This window comes from Narcine bancroftii, chromosome 4 (assembly GCF_036971445.1).
Source record: "Narcine bancroftii isolate sNarBan1 chromosome 4, sNarBan1.hap1, whole genome shotgun sequence".
Taxonomy (NCBI): Eukaryota; Metazoa; Chordata; class Chondrichthyes; order Torpediniformes; family Narcinidae; genus Narcine; species Narcine bancroftii.
In genome coordinates, this window is record NC_091472.1 from 221,765,375 (window position 1) to 221,778,507 (window position 13,133).

Sequence of the window (13,133 nt, forward strand, 5' to 3'; positions counted from 1 at the left end):
GCCTAGGTGGATTTGGGTGGGGTGGGGAGAATGTATGAGAATGAAGCAAATAGAAGAGTGTGCTGTAAGAGTCAGGCAGAGCATCATGTGGGAAAACACACCAGCGCTGCATAGATACACACTTCATGTCAATGGATGCAGAAACATTGGATTTGATCAAAACGGTGCAAACATGAAGCTTGAAGGAACTTACCCAACCCCCTCCACTTCGTGTGGCTCCATACTCACAGAGGCCCCTCCTCTAGTACCAGAATACGGTGTCATTAAACTTGAAGGCACTTACCCAAACCCCTCTACTTCATGTGGCTCCATACTCACAGAGGCCCCTCCTCTAGTACCAGTATACGGTGTCACTAAACTTGAAGGCACTTACCCAACCCCCTCCACTTTGTGTGGCTCCATACTCACAGAGGCCCCTCCTCTAGTACCAGTATACGGTGTCATTAACCTTGAAGCTCGAGGATAATTACTCAAACAATTCCCTGTGTGTCTGAAAGTGACATTTTGCCTCTGAAGACCCCTCAGTACATTAAAGATTGTTCTTGTTCAATGTTTTCTGCTCTGATCAGATCCTCTTTTGAAAACACAAGTCAATATGTTGAGGTGGGAACCTCATTACTTGCTCCTACAAAGAACCCTTAGATGGCCATGACTTGTATAATATTCCCTTTCAACCCCAAGCCTGCAGAAGTTGACAAGCATCTGTTGATGATCAGATTCAAAGTTGTAATCACACCATTAACAGTTTGGCAAGAGACACCAATCCTCCAGGTTTGCTGAATCACTTAAGCAAGATTGTTTTCTTCCTCCACAAGAATATATTAATTCTTGTGAAGTCTGTAAACCAAATGTGTGATTACAGAAGCTAACAAAGTCAGCATGAACAAAATAAATCATCAACAGACCCTTCATTTCCCCAAGTAGAGTAGGCTTTCAAGCTGATGTAAGCTGACAGCCAAATAGCGTGCCTAACCGTGTTGAGAAGCAGTCAAGCTATTCTTAGCGGAGAATGCTTGCTGCAGCAGAAGTCTCTGCCAGAAGTCAAGGCGCTGAGCAGGATTCGGTTCTTTCTGTAGGCGTATTTACACATCCTACCCCACAGCAGAACAGATTATTCACACTAAGCTTGATGACAAATCCCTGTGGCAAACAGCTTGTACTTACAGGCATTTCCTTGGATGCCATGTCAATCATTGAAAAGCCTTTTGCACATTACAGTAGTTTAATATAAACTGTCTTACATAAATAGCAATGATGTATAGTGCAATTAAAGTTACATGTTCAAATTCTAATATGTACAAAGTATTGATTATTATAGCTCAGGAATATTACTCCCCAAGATTGCCAACAAACAGTACCAGCAGAAGGACATACTGTCATAGAACGTGGAACTATTGTTGCATGGAACACTAAATCAACAGTTGACAGTGTGAAAAGATAACATTTATCATAAACCATTTTTGATTTTTTTAAAACTTTATTTATTTGAAGAATCATTAATAGTAATACAAAATACATTCCATAAAGAATATATATTAAAAAAATAAAATTTAAATTTTTTTTAAATTAAAAAAAAACAAAAAGAAAGAAAAAAAATTAAATCAAATCCCCACCACCCCCTTCCCACCCCATCAGCCAGCTCTCTTCAGGAGAGCTAAAAATATATAAACAGAAACTAAAAGTATATAATAAATCAAAATATATCTGAATGCATATATTCCAAATATGGTAACCACTTATTAACAAAAAAAAATTGTCATGCAGATTATATGTAATTTTTTCCTTAACAATACAAGCTTTCAATTCATTATGCCATCGCACTATATTAATCGTTATATTATCTTTCCATGTACTTGCTATACATTTTTGAGCTACAGACAATGCTAAATATATAAATGCAATTTGAAATTTATCCAACCCTAATCCCCTTAAAGGAATCATATAACCCATTAAAAAAATAGATGGATCTAATGGTAACTTAAAATTATATAATTTTTCCAAAATTAACTTAATTTCATTCCAGAATGGTTGTATATGCACACAAGACCAAACAGCATGTAAAAAAAAGTTCCAGTACATACACTACATCTAAAACAAGAATCCGAATTACAAAAACCATATTTTTTCAATTTCTCTGGGGCGAAATACAACTGATGTAGAAAATTATAATTAACCATTCCATACCACACATTCATCAATTTAGTAACACTATCATGACACATATCTGCCCAGTAATCTTCAGGAAAAACAAAAGCTAAATCATTTTCCCATTTAATCTTAGACTTCTCCCATTCTGACATCCATATTATCTTGTAATACTTGGTGCATAACAGAAATATGACCCCTTTTTGGTATAGAAGAAATCAAAGACTCGAATTCCATCAATACAGGTAAAATCATCTCTCTACCATACATATTTTTCACCAAAGATCGAAGTTGATAATAAACAAATAAAGAATTTTCAGCAATATCAAAATGTTCTTTCAATTAATTGAAAGAAAGAAACTGTCCTACAAAACAATCCTGTAATGTTTTTATACTCTTAGAATCCCAACTCTTTAAATGACTATTAAACATTGAAAAAGAAATAAGCTGATTATTATATTCTTCTTTCTTTGGCTTGGCTTCGCGGATGAAGATTTATGGAGGGGTAATGTCCACGTCAGCTGCAGGCTCGTTTGTGGCTGATAAGTCCGATGCGGGACAGGCAGACACGGTTGCAGCGGTTGCAACCGTGGAGAGCTCGCCATATAACACGATCTTGGGAAGGCGATGGTCTTCCATTCTGGAGACGTGACCTACCCAGCGCAGTTTGATCTTCAGCAGCGTGGATTCGATGCTGTCGGCCTCTGCCATCTCGAGTACTTCGATGTTGGAGATGAAGTCGCTCCAATGAATGTTGAGGATGGAGCGGAGACAACGCTGGTGGAAGCGTTCTAGGAGCCATAGGTGATGCCGGTAGAGGACCCATGATTCGAAGCCGAACAGGAGTGTGGGTATGACAACGGCTCTGTATACGCTAATCTTTGTGAGGTTTTTCAGTTGGTTGTTTTTCCAGACTCTTGTGTAGTTTTCCAAAGGCGCTATTTGCCTTGGCGAGTTAAAATTGACAATTTACCTTTTGATTCTAATATCTTATTTTTTTAATCCATAGTTTTAATACATGTTTTAATATCGGCATATTATATTCCCTCAACAAATTTACATTCCATCAAAATATAAATTGGTACACCTCGACTTCAGAAATACAAGCCATCTCAACTTTAGCCCAACTCGGAGGCTGGTCCAGATCCATCAATCTACTAATAAATTTCAACTGGGCTGCTTCATAATAATTTTGAAAATGAGGTAACTGAAGCATATTTCCAAGTAAGTTTATATAATGCTACCGGGGTAGTTTACTTTTCCTAAAAATTCTCCCATTACTTTATTTAAATTCTGAAAGAAACTCTTTGAAAGAGAACATGGTATTGATTGAAATAAATATTGAATACAAGAAAAAATATTCATCTTAATACAGTTAACTCGACCAATTAAAGTTAATGAAAGATCTTTCCACTTAATTAAATCTGCTTTAATCTTTTTTAATAACTGAACATAATTTAACTTGTTTAAAGATTGATACTCAGTATTTATAATTATTCCTAAATATTTAATTTTATCAGACCATTTCAGTTTTATATTCTGAATAATCTTCTCCAACTGGCAAAATTTCACTCTTATCCCAGTTAACTTTATATCCAGATAATGTTCCATATTGTAATAAACATTCCTGTAAATGTGGCAATGATTGTTCTGGGTTTGTTAAATAGATCAAAACATCATCAGCAAATAAATTAATCTTATACTCTTCATCCATAACTCTCATCTGTTCATTCTGCCTTATTGTTTGAGCTAATGGTTCAATAGCCAATGCAAACAGAGCTGGTGACAATGGACAAACTTGTCGAGTTGAATGTGTCAATTTAAACGATGATGAAACTGGACCATTTGTCACCACCCTAGCAGTCGAGTTTGTGTATAAAGCTTTAACCCAACCAATTAAAAAAGGGCCAAATTTAAACTTCTCCATTACTTTAAATAAAAAATCTCATTTGACCCTATCAAAGGCTTTTTCTGCATCAAGCGCAACCACCATTGGATAGTTGGGCTGCTGTCAATATGCATTGACCAACCTAATCAATCGAAGAATATTACCTGAAGCATTTCTGTTTTTAATAAAACTTGGTTGATCAACATGTATCAATTTAGGTAAATACTTAACAAGTCGATTTGCTAACACTTTTGCTATAATTTTATAATCAACATTCAATAAAGAAATAGGTTTATATGAAGATACTTTCAATGGGTCTCTATCTTTTTTCGGGATTACAGTAATTAAAGCACTAGAGCAAGATTCTGGTAACTCATGCTGTTCAGTCACTGGTTGTAATACCTCCTCAAACACCGAAGATAAATCTTCATAAATAGTTTTATAAAATTCCACCGAAAACCTGTTGTCACCTGGTGACTTCCCATTGGGCATTTCCAACATAGCCGCCTTAATCTCTAATTCTATAAACGGAGCTTCCAGATCCATAACATCCTCCTCTTCTAATGGTGATAACGTTAACTTAGATAAATAAGAATCAATAGAACCACTATCCTGTTTCCCTCAGAAGTATATTATTTTTTATAAAATGAATAAAATCTGGTCATTAATTTCCTGAGGTTTATATGTAACTGTTGAATTTTTTTTTTTTACAGCATTAATAATCCGTGAAACCTGTTCCTTCTTTAACTGCCATGCAAGTACTTTATGTGCCCTCTCACCCAACTCATAATAATGCTGCTTAGATCGATTAATTAAACATTCAAATTGATAAATCTGCAACGTATTATAACGCAATTTCAATTTAGTCAAAGCCACTTTTTTAAATCTTCTGTCACTTCCTTCTGAAATTCCTTCTCCAATTCATCAATTTGCTTTTCTAATTCTAAACTTTCTGCCATATACTGCTTCTTAACTTTAGTGGTGTAGCTAATAATCTGTCCTCTTAAATAAACTTTTAACGCATCCCATAACACAAAACTAGTTTTTACAGAATTATTAACATTTTCAGACAAAAATAAGTAATCTGTTCTTTAACAAAGATAACGAACTGTGGTTTTTTTCAACAATATTGTATTAAATCTCCATCTATAAGATGATCGTACCACTTCTGAACTTGCATAATAAAAAAATAATAAAGAATGATCTGATATAACCCTTAGAATTAAATGAAGAAAAAAAACACATGCCCAACCCAATCTCTCTTCAACTTCAAATGATCTTTTTCAGTCAAATGTGTTTCTTGTAAAAAGGCAATACCAATTTTCATTTTCTTGATATAAGCCAAAACTCGCTTTCACTTAATCGGATTATTTAACCCCTGAATATTAAAAGTTGCAAATTTCAAATTAGACATCCTTATAAACTTACACTTTATAACTAATCACTTACTACAAAATATCGCTCCCCTTCTAGTAAATTAAAACCACTCTCCCTCCCCTAAATATTTTTTAAAAGAAAGTATATATTAAAAAATTTTTTAATTATCCTCCCCAAAAAAAAACTACCCAAAGGTAGTAATGCCCTAAAAAACTGGGTGTGGTAAACCCCACTAGTGGCAGATGACTATCAAAGATTTCAGTGCTATCCACCCACCCCCAGCTAGAAATATGTCATTCACATTAATACAATCCAATACTGTAAACATTTTCAACCCAATGACTCCATTCCCAATGATTGTTCCGGATCTTCAATGTCAATAAGACTTTGTGTTAAAACCTCTTTCTTTCAATTTTTTCCATTTTTCCCATTCTGTCCATTTCCATTTGGCCTCTTTTTAGGCAACAGTGGTGAAACTCTTCCATGTCCTCGTAAATCCGGAAATGAATTAGCAAAAATTAATGCATCATGATCATTCTCAAAAAATTGAGATTGAAAGTTACCATAAAAGACTTTTAACACAGCAGGGTATTGAAAAGCAAATTTACAACCCTTCCGCCACAGTACTTCTTTAGCCGAATTAAATTCCCGTCGTCGCCTAATAATTTCTTGACTCAAATCTGCATTAAAAAAAACTCTGTTATTTTGAGTCATCATTGGAGATTGACTTTGTCGTCCCTTCTGTCCGGTCCACCGTAGTATCATTTCTCTGTCTTGATAGTTCAGGCATCGAACTAAGATCACTCGAGGTGGTTGTCCCAGTAACGGTTTCTTTCATAACGCTCTATGTGCCTTCTCCAATACTAAACCTTCCAAAAAAAAAAGTCTTTGCCCAACATCTCAGGAATCCAACTCTTGAAAAATTTTATTGGATCAGACCCTTCAATGTCTTCTGGAAGACCCACAATTTTCACATTGTTTCTCCGACTTTGATTTTCTAATGAATCAATTTTTTTCAGTAAGTCTTTCTTCTGGATTCCCGATCCACAAACGAATCTTCCACTTTCTCTATTTTTTCCTTATTACGTACAACTTGAATTTTACATTCAGAAAAAGCTGTTTCAATTTTAAAAAAATTTTCTTGCACTGTATCCACTGATTTAATACATTTACTGACATCCCTCTTAACTGTAGATATATCTTCAGACATATTAGATATATCTTCAGACATATTAGATATTTTAGTTGTCACATCCAAAAATCCTTGAGTCATTTGTTTAGACATATTATCCATATGATAGGCAATCCCATCCAAGACTGTACAGACTCCATTCCAGGTTCCAGATCCACATTTTGAGGCCTTCCTTCTCTAGACTCCACCTCCAATTGTTCCCTTGAACTGCTCATTAAAGGTAAGTCTTCCTCTTCTTCCAACGTTGTCGGGCCCTTCCCGGTGCGGCTGCGGGTCTGCACACCCAACGGCGGTATCCCAACCACGTCAGGACGCTGCCGCTCAGGCCCCCCATAGCCCACACGTGGTCCTTGAAGCACCGCGCGTGCCTGGCAAAGCCAGGGACTGCACAGAGGTAGCTTCCAACGGCATTCTGCGCTTTCCCGGCTCACCCAACGGCAGCCCGGGCTCAAGGGCTCTTCTCTCAGCCGGGTCCCCCGCGCGTCCGACATCGCGAACATGCAAATCAACTCCAGCCAAGCTCGTCAACATGCCGACACCATCTTGTGGAGTCAAGGTCGGCGCCGGTGTAATACTCAGCCTGGCATGAGTTCTCTGTACCTTGGAGGTTCCAAATGATAATTTTGTGGCTTCAACTGGACAGGTAGGCCTCAATTCTTCAGCACTTTTAAAAGATCATTTCTGTTGTAATTGAGCTTTTGTTTTTTTAACATTATTCGCCATTATGACCCATTAATGTTCTCAAAAATGAAGATACAACTTTTAATCACTTAGATAAACTTTAAAAACGGGTGCTTAAAAAAGCAGGCTGAGGAGGGGTGGGATCACACATCTGCCCTCTATGCCATCTTGCCATGTTCCTCATTTTTAATGTTATTAAGCACCATAAGTTTATTGCTACCAATACATTCAAAGGGAATTTGCACTTGATTGAGAAACACATTATGCTACCAGTGGTTCTCACCTTTTTCTTTCCACTCACTTACCACTTTAAGTATTTCCTATGCCATCGGTGCTCTGTGATTAGTAAGGGTGGTGTGTGAGTGGGAAGGGTTGAGAATCACTGCTCTAGAAGCAATTGTTACTGAAATATTTTGCTTGAGAAAATTTGTTATTGGCCCATTTCCTTTGGAGTTATGAAACCGTGCGCATATCGAGTCAATTAGATTAAAACAGTGGTTTTCAAACTTTTTCACTTCACCCAGAGGTAGGAAATGACAAACAGTGGTTCATTCCTGTTTTACAAAGCTCAAATGGTTCTCCCAAAACAAAGGTGGTAGGAGCAGATTTTTAGTTTAAGATATAGTCCCTGGAAAAATAATGAATTTCTCAGATTTCAAGAACTGTGATCTATCTCACCCAGAGAAGTGCTTACAAACCTTCTGAGCAATAACTGATGGGCCTTAATTCCCGAGTAATCGCAAAGAGCTTATGGAGTCAGAGGGAGGGTGGCAGAAGGAGAGTTCTATAGGTGGAATGGGGGTGATAAAGAGGCCAAAGGTTCAAGGAAGGTGCAGGAAGCAAATATCTTGAGTTGGAGGGTTATCGAGTGCATCCAACATTGGGAATGGTGGTAGACAATCATAGGACTGAGTGTGATGGGGGCAGCGCCCAGTGTTGGGGGAGGGGGAGGGGACCAGTGTGGGGGGGGGGGGGAGGGAGAGGGTGAAGGGACCAGTGTGGTGGGGGGGGGAGAGGAAGGAGACCGGTGGTTGAGGGGTGGGGCTAGGGGAGGACCAGTGGTTGGGGGGGGTGGGGCTGGGGAGGGGACAGGTGTGGGGAGGGGTGGAGGAGGGGTAAGGGTTTTGGTGTGGGGGTGATTGGGGGTCGATAACAGGGACCTGAGGGAGTGGGAACGACTATTGGTGACAGACATAGGACCAACAGTGAAAGGTGATGGTGATAGGGATGACCATTGGTGGCAGTCAGGGAAGATGATGACAAGAGAGTGACAGTGAAGGGGGACTGACCTTCAATGTCTTGGAACAGATTTACAGGATGTCCTTCCAAGCTGCTCCCTCCTCCCAGACCCTCCTCCCTCTTCCCAGGCCCTGATCCCGCCACCTGGCCCTGCCCCTCCTCCCCAGACCTTGCACCCACCTCCTGGGCCATGCCACCACCTCCCAGGCCCTGCTCCCTCTTTCTAGGCCCTATTGCTGCTTTCTGGACCCTGCTCTCTCCTCCCGGACCCTGCACCCACCTCCCAGGCATTCCTCCCATTCCCCGGGTCCTATTCTCACTTCCTGGGCCAAGCTCCTTCTGCTGCTGTAGGCATAGGCCCTTACATGGTCCTGATTCACCACCTCTCGTCTCATCTTCTGTGCCTGCAAGCACCTCTCTTTGTTCAATGCCTAACTACTAGAGACCGAAAAGACCATAAGACTTTGGAGCAGAACGAGGCCATTCAGCTCATCAAGTCTGTTCTGCCATTCAAACCGTAGCTGATGTATTTGTGCTTTTGACCCTATTCTCCTGCCTTCTCCCCATAACATTTGACACCTTTGCTAATCAAGAACCTAACAAACTCTGCTTGGCCTCCTCAGCCAACAAATTCCACAGACTCGCCCACCTTCTCTTCATCTCTGCTCTGAAGGCTCAGCTTTCATTTCTGAAGCTGTGACCTCTGGTCCTAGACTCTCCTACCACTGGAAACATCTTCTCCATGTACACTTTATCCAGTCCTTTTAACATTTGGAATGTTTCTAATAAGATCCCCCTTCAGTACACAAGCCCAGAGCTATCAAACACTCCTCATACATTAACCATCTCATCCCTGGTGTTATTGTCATAACCCTCCTCTGGACCCTCTCCAACACTAGCACATCTTTCATTAGATCTAGGGCCCAAAACTGCTCACAATACTCCAAATGTGGTTTGGCCATTGCCTTATAAAGCCTCAGCATTACATCTTTGTCTTTATTTTCTCGTCTTTTTGAAATTAATGCTAACATTACATTTGCCTTCCTACTACCAACTCAACCTGCAAGTTGACTTTTAGGGAATGCTGCACTAGGACTCCCAAGTCCCTTTGGACTTCTGCTTTCTGAATTCTTTCCCCATTTAGAAAATAGTCTATTCCTTTTACATGACCATACATTTCCATCAGCCATTTCTTTGCCTATTTTCCCAACCAATCCAAGTCCCTCTGCAGATACGCTGCTTCTCCACACTACCCACCCCTCCACCTATCTTCGTATTATCCATACACGTGCTACAAAGTCATCAATTCCATCACCTGCATCATTTACATACAACGTGAAAAGCAACAGATCCAACACTGCTAGTTGCCAACAGCCAGCCAGAAGAAGCCCCATTTATTCCCTCTCTTTGCCTTCTGCTAGTCAGCCAATTTTCCATCCACGCCAGTACCTTTCCTGTAATACCAAGGGCTCCTATCTTGTTCAGCAGCTTCATGTGCGGCACCTTGTCAAAGGCCCTCTGAAATCCCAATAAACCACATTCACCGATTCTCTTTTGTCAGTCCTGCTTGTTACCTGGAGGAAACCATGCTGACTTCAGCCAATTTTATTTTTGTGCTTTCAAATTCCCCCAAACTTTACCTTTTAGAATCTTGCCAACCAGTGAAGTTAGGCATATCGGCCAATAATTTCTTGCCTTTTGTCATTCTCTCTCTCTCTCTCTAAAGAGTGGAGTGACATTTGTAATTTCCCATCCTCTCGAACCATTCCCAATTCTTGTGATTCCTGAAAGATGTCTACTAATGCTTTCACAATCTATTTGGCAACCTCTTTCAAAACCCTGGGGTGCAGCCAATCTGGTCCAGGTGACTAATCCACCTTCAGCCCCCGAAGCACCTTCTGCTTTGTTATGGTGACTACACTCACACCTGCCCCTGGACTCTCAAATTTCTGGCACATCATTGATATTTTGCTCAGTGAAGACTGACATAAAATCCCCATTCAGTTCATCCTCCATTTCTTTATTCCTCATTACCACTTTTCCATCGTCATTTTCCAACGATCTGGAGCACTCTTCCCTCTAATTGACATTTTATATGTCTGAAAAAACCTTTTGGTGCCCTCATTTATATTATTGGTCAGCTTACCCTAATTTTTAATCTTTTCTTCCCATATTGCCTTTCTTCCCTTGGGATTCCAGCACCAACCTGATGTTCCCGTCTACATCCAAATTGAAGCGTCCCACGACCACCATAACATTGCCTTTCAGACATGCCTTCTCCAACTCCTGTTGTAATTTGCACCCGACATCCTGGCTGCTATATGGAGGCAATTGCCATCGGGGTCTTTTTACCCTTGCAGTTTTCCAACTCTATCCACAAGAATTCTAGACTTTGATTCTATGTCCCTTCTTACTAAGGATTTGATTAGACCTTTAACCAACAAAGCCCCCAATCTCCCTTTTCTGTCCACCTGCGTGTCATTCCAGTAGGATGTGCATCCTTGGATGTTTAGCCATGATCCTCCTTCAGGTTCATCTCTGTCATACCCACAAAGTCATACCTGCCAATTTCTAACTGTGCTTTAAGCTCCTCTACCTCATTTTGTACATGGTGTGCATGTAAATACAACACCTTCAGTCCCTACGTTCACTACCCTGCTCACATTTGTATCCATCAGGGTCAGTGTCGGAACAAGTCTAATGGGGTACAGTAGGGTTATCATGGGGTGGGGGGGGGACACAAACTGTCATTCGAAGAGTCTCTTAGCAGGGGAACTGTGCTTATATCGTACTCTGTCACTAGCGATGCTAGTGCTGCAGGTGGGGGTGGGGGGACACAATAATTCATTTGGCAGAGAAATGCCCACAGATGCCTGCCCCCGGCACTGACCCTTTATCCATGTTCCCAGAGCTCAAATGTTTATCCTTTTCTCAATGTTCTGTTCTACCATTTATTCTGGAGACTCCAATAACCTCTCGCAGCTAATTAGTCCTGGAGCAAAGTATAAAGCGACCCATCAATCCTTTATTGACAACAGGCTGAAGGGACATTGGCCATAGCCCCAGTCAAGCTCCCTCTCTTTCACCAGCATCATGTGATGTTTAATCAACTGAAAGGCAGTCATGGCCCGACGAAGAAGAGATAAAATGGAGGCTGCTGCCAGCCAAGCCAATGAAAGGGAACAATGTGGTCTGTCCTATTACATGTTACCAAACATTTTTTGCTAAACCAACTTCAGAGAATTTTTCTTTTGCTGCCTCCCCCAATTCTCCACTCCAAATAAGAAATGTTTTCATAACGTTTCGGCAAGACCCAGCCTCTCACACCCTCCAAAGGTGGGTGAGCTCAAGGGCCCACCCCAGGTTTAAGAGCCTAGGTTTCAATTACATGCTTTGGAAGATATCCAGGAATAATGTTTCTACATCCAGAGAAAGTAGATATTTCATTTCCAAGGGTGCTTCGCAAGAACCTATACATGGCTGACAATAATCCTGAATCCCCAGCAAGTGCCTGATATGTGCCTAGATACTGACACTACCCATGTAAATGCTGCTCTTTTTACCTTCAACTTGTTTATCACCCTTCTCATTCTTTGAAAGGCCAATACTTGCATCAGTTGAGAATTCCTCAGGCCAATCAGTCGATTGAAATGGCCAGTGACTGACCAGTGACTTGTGACCAACAATCCCCAGCAACTACTGGCCGAGTTCTGCTCGTCAACCCAATAGCACACTGCCTAGGACTTGGGGTTCACTGATGTTGGGGTCACATGGTCAGCCTTGAACACAGTAACAATTTTGTCTTGCATCACACCCACCTCTAAAAATGATTACAACTTAGAATGGGTTTTCCATGTTGTTTTTTTATAGTGCTGCTCCAAACTCTTTCACCTGATTCAGTAAGCAGTGTGCCGGAGGACTACTCAATTGTCAGATGATTCCACATCCTGCTCTACTTGGAGCAGTTCAGGAGAACACGACCCAGTACTCATTGAGAGCTCAGTAGTGGAGTGGGTCAAGAACTTCAAATTCCTGGGTGTCAACATCTCCAAGGATCTGTCCTGGAGCCTCCACGTTGATTCAATCACAAAGAAGGCTCATCAGCGGCTATACTTTGTGAGGTGTCTGAGGAGAGTCAATATCTCACCATAAATCGTGTACCATGAAGAGCATTCTGGCTGATTGCATCACTGCCTGGTATGGAGGCACCAAATCTCAGGATAAAAATAAACTCCAGAGGGTTATTAACTTGGCCTGCGACATCACAGGCACCAGACTTCACTGCATCGAGGACATCTACATGAGGTGGTGTCTTAAAAAAGCAGCCTCTATCCTCAAAGGCCCCCACGACCAAGGCCATAGCTTTTTCACTCTGCTACCATTGGGAGTGAAGTACAGGAGCCTAAAGATGAGCACTCAGCTGCCCAGGGACAGCTTCTTCCCCGCTGCCATCAGATTGCTGAATGATCAATAAACCAAAGACTTTTTGTGTACTATTATTTTTATTTTTTTTTATATTAGTGTTGTAAGATGGTTATAATATGAATGGTTGCACTATGATGCTGCATTTTGTGACTTGTTCGTGACAATAAATTTTGATTCTGAATCTGA

The 13,133-nt window shown here is 40.6% G+C and overlaps 1 protein-coding gene across 6 annotated transcripts in view; it reads right to left on the reverse strand.

Moving 5' to 3' along the window:
- LOC138761609 (islet cell autoantigen 1-like protein) overlaps nt 1–13,133 on the reverse strand; it is a 115,644-nt gene that overhangs the window by 49,222 nt on the left and 53,289 nt on the right. The window lies entirely within an intron of this gene.